Source organism: Cervus elaphus, chromosome 2, assembly GCF_910594005.1.
Source record: "Cervus elaphus chromosome 2, mCerEla1.1, whole genome shotgun sequence".
Lineage (NCBI taxonomy): Eukaryota > Metazoa > Chordata > Mammalia > Artiodactyla > Cervidae > Cervus > Cervus elaphus.
In genome coordinates this window covers 32,108,931-32,113,306 of record NC_057816.1, presented here as the reverse complement: position 1 = coordinate 32,113,306, position 4,376 = coordinate 32,108,931, and positions in this window count along the sequence as shown.

Genomic DNA, 4,376 nt, shown 5'->3' with positions numbered 1-4,376 from the left:
AGCGAGGACAGGGAAGCTTTTCCTGGGAAAGTGGTGCTTGATCTAAGAGCTAAAAATGGAGAGACACATAGTTTAAAGAGAAGTTAAAAACAAGACAATAGGCCCAAAATGGAATCACTTATGCTAAGCTCCACATCACCAAAATAAGACTTAACTAAACACATTATTGACCAGAGATGGAAATCAACATGTTTTTAGAGAGTGATACAATTAACATCACCGTGCAAAGTTGTTAGAGCTTAAAATTGATCAGTAGTTCATATACAACTTATGATTCATTATCATTCATATTTTGCTCCATTAGGTTTTTGTTCCAATCTTGTGTATATTATAAAAGCAAGTTTATTACCTTAAAATTTTAAAAAATGACATATCACAAAATTTTGAGTGAGGAAAAAATTTTCAGTGAATTTTATGCAGATACTTTCTCTGATTGTTCAAGCAACGTAAATACCTACTGCCTCAGAATATAGTTCTGATTCAGATTATGTGAATATTAGACCAACAAAAAGACAAAAAATCTCAGTGATTGATTCTGATATGGAAAGTGAAAATTAAATTCACAGTGCTGAAGAAGACTTCACAGGTGTGTCAGGTAAACTACTGAATGTAATAAGCCACAAAGTTTTGGTGAAATAACAGAATTAGTTTTTGGCTGGCCAAAATAAAAATCACCAGCCACAGCCATTAGTTTCCGCAAAAATCCCCCAGTCAATATAACTACAGTTTTGTCCTCCCAGAAATGGAATCAAAAACCAGAAAATCAGGAATCACTGTATCATTAGGTGAATAATCCTCCTGACAACCCCCTGGCATCCCCTACAGGAAAAGAAACCTGGCAATAACCAATCTGCTTTTTTGCCTAGCATAACTTCTTTGTTCTTGCTCCCCTCTGCCTATAAAAGTCATCTTTTCCATATAGCTCTTCAGAATTCCTTTCTATCTGCTAGACAGATGCTGCTTAATTCATAAATCATTGAATAAAACCAATATGATCTTTAAGACTTACTCAGTTAAAAAAAAAAAAAGACTTACTCAGTTGAATTTTTTTTTTAATTTTGTTTTTCAACTGGGAGAAGAAAGAACATTCCAAATACAGAGAAAGAATGTGTAAAGGTGCAGTGACAGGAGGGAACATGACATGTACTAGAAGTTGAAAGCAAGTCAGTCAGGCTAGACAAGAGAATAGAAGGTGGAGAGGAGTGGATGTCATCAAGGAAGTCAAATGGACAGGATTTGGAACAGCAGTTAGAAACATTTTAACTGGAAGGAGCAGACAATCTAACAACAGTGGCCCAGATACATAAGGATGATGATGTGTGTGTATGTGTTTCCTCGCTTAATAAATTTTCTTAGACAATAAAAAGGTAAGAATAATTCTGGAGGTGGACAGGATTTGTTTAGCAGCTCAGTGATGTCAGGGCCAGCATGATGTGCCTTTTCCTCAGAGTCCTATTCCATGCATCATGACCAAGTCTAAGGCAGGAAGAATGAAAAAAGGGGCAAAATCCATAACAACTGCCTCTTTTAGAAGGATTTAAAAGAAATCCTTTCCCAGAAACCCCCAGCAGACTTCTCTATAAGCCCTACTAGACAGAACTGTGTCATCAGGGCACACCTAGCTTCCAGGGAAGCTGCAAGATAAACTGTTAAATTTTTCTAGACTCTTTAGAAGAAAAGGAAAAGGAAGAAGGGGAATTGGGAATGGGTATTGAGTTAGTAAGTTCACAGTGAGTTTGCAGGTGTGAGGCAGGAGAGGTGAACAAATGAAATGATTGGTGTCACTCTCTGAGTGGATAATACTGAAATATGAGTTCAGTTTTGGACACAATGAGTATGAGTTGTGTGGTAAACGGAATAATGGCCTCCAAAGATAACCGTGTCCTAAACCCTGGAACTCATGAATATTACCTTAAATGGCAAACAGGATATTGCAGATGTGATTATGTTAAATATTTTGAGATGGGAGCACCCCAGATGCACTCACAGGTATCCTTATGAAAGGGAAGCAAGGGAGATATGATTCTTAAAAGTAACAGATGTGTCAGTAGAAACAAGAGGTTAGAGTGATTCAAGGAAGGAACCAAGGAATACAGGCAACTTCTAAAAGCTGAAAAGGAAAAGATTCTCCTCTCAGAACCTATACAAGGCACCAATGCTGATGTCGCCATGACTTTTGCCTAGTGAGACTGATTTTAGACATCTGATCTCCAGAACTGTAGAGGAATACATTTTTGTTGTTTTAAGTTTTTGGTAATTTGTTACAGCAACCTAGGAAACCAAAGTAAGGTGCCTTTCAAACATCTAAGAAGGACTTTCCTGGTGGTCCAGTGACTAAGACTCTGTGCTCCTAAAGCAAGAGGCCCCAGGTTTGATCTCTGGTCAGGGAACTAGATCCCATCTGCCATCTAGTTGCATCACTTTGTGGCAAATAGATAGGAAACAATGGAAACAGCAACAAACTTTATTTTTCTGGGCTTCAAAATGACTGTGGGCAGTGACTGCAGCCATGAAATTAAAAGACAGTTGCTCCTTGGAAGGAAACTATGACAAACCTAGACAGCCTATTAAAAAGCAGAGACACCATTTTGGTGACAAAGGTCCTTATAGCCAAAAATACGGTTTTTCCAGTAGTCATGTATGGATGTGAGAGTTGGACCATAAAGCAGGTTGAGTGCTGAAGAATTGATGCTTTTGAACTGTAGTGCTGGAGAAGACTCTTGAGAGTCCCTTGGACTGCAAGGAGATCCAACCAGTCCATCCTAAAGGAAATTAGTCCTGAATATTCACTGGAAGGACTGATGCTGAAGCTGAAGCTTCAATACTTTGGCCACCTGAAGCAAAGAGCTGACTCATTGGAAAAGACTCTGATGCTGGGAAAGACTGAAGGCAGGAGGAGAAGGGGATGGCAGAGGACAAAATGGTTGGATGGCATTACCAACTCAATGGACATGAGTTTGAGCAAAGTCCAGGAGATGGTGAAGGAAAGGGAAGCCTGGCATGTTACAGTCCATGGGGTCGCAAAGAGTAGACTGAGTGACTGAACAATGAAGAGATGGCAGGTAGGCAGTTGGATATAACAGTCTGGAGGTGAGAGAAAAGGGCTGGGCCTGAGATATAAATTTGAGGGTCGTATTCATGTGGGGACAGGGAAGCCTGGTGTACTGCAGTATGGGGTTGCAAAGAGTAGGATGCAACTTAGTGACTGAACAACAATTCATGTGGGTGGCATGTGAAGTTGCGAGAGGCCATACGCTCATACGAGGAGAGTGACACTGTCACCCACCTGCTGTTCATCTTTCAGCAAGGCACTTTCTGAAACATTGTGTATTGAACATTTATTCTGTCCTGGCATCATATCAAGCAATTTATGTGTTCTCATTTAATCCTCACAACCACTCTAGGAAGAAGACACCACTTTTATCTCTTATTTACTAAAAAGGAAAACTAGGTTTAGAAAGTTAGTCATTCGGGGGGCAGGATAAATTGGGAGATTGGGGATGACATATACACACTACTGTGTAGAAAATAGATACTAAGGACCTACTGTATAGCACAGGGAGCTCTACTCAGCACTCATCGGTGAACTAAAAAGGAAGGAAATCTAAAAAAGAGCGGATATATATACGTATATGAATAATTGATTCACTTTGCTCTACAGCAGAAACTAACACATTGTAAATCAACTGTACTCTTAACAAAAAATTTTTTTTCAAAAAGTCATTTGTCCAACATCAGACAGTACACGAGGGAGACAAGACTAGCTCCATTCTTTGTGCCTCGGCTCTTTTGGCGCGGGTGTCAGCAGTATTCACACACTGTAGGACTTCGTTAGACCTATTGAGAGTCTGAACTTGAGCAAGGTCCCCAAGTGCACAGAAAGAAGCACTAGACTTTTGTCAGGCTCCACAGCGGGCTCCCCTCAGGCAGGTGCTTCCCCAAGTTTTCCCGTCGGAATCTCTGCCCAGGCCATTTTCTGCCTGGAGCTAATAATACTCTAGGTGTTCGCTTTAGGTGCCTCTAATATCCTGAGGTACTTTTATCTGCTATTACAATTCTTTCCATTAGTACATGAACGGCTCTACGAAAAAATAGTTTTCTCTCAGCTAGGTTTCCCAACGACAGGCAAAATCGACAACCAGAGCAGACAGACACCCAACAAACTTTTGTGAACCAAAACAGAAAAAACATCCTGGGAAACTTAACTTGTCGCTCTGGAAACCGCGCAGACTCCGGCAGGCCGTCGGGGCGGGGCAGGAGGCGGGGCGTGAAGGGACCGCGAGCGGGAGCTTTAAACGCCCGAGCTCCGGCCTCAACCTCAGCGGCTGAGCGGCTAAGCGCATGCGCGCAGCTCGCGGGTGCCGCCTCCGAGGGCC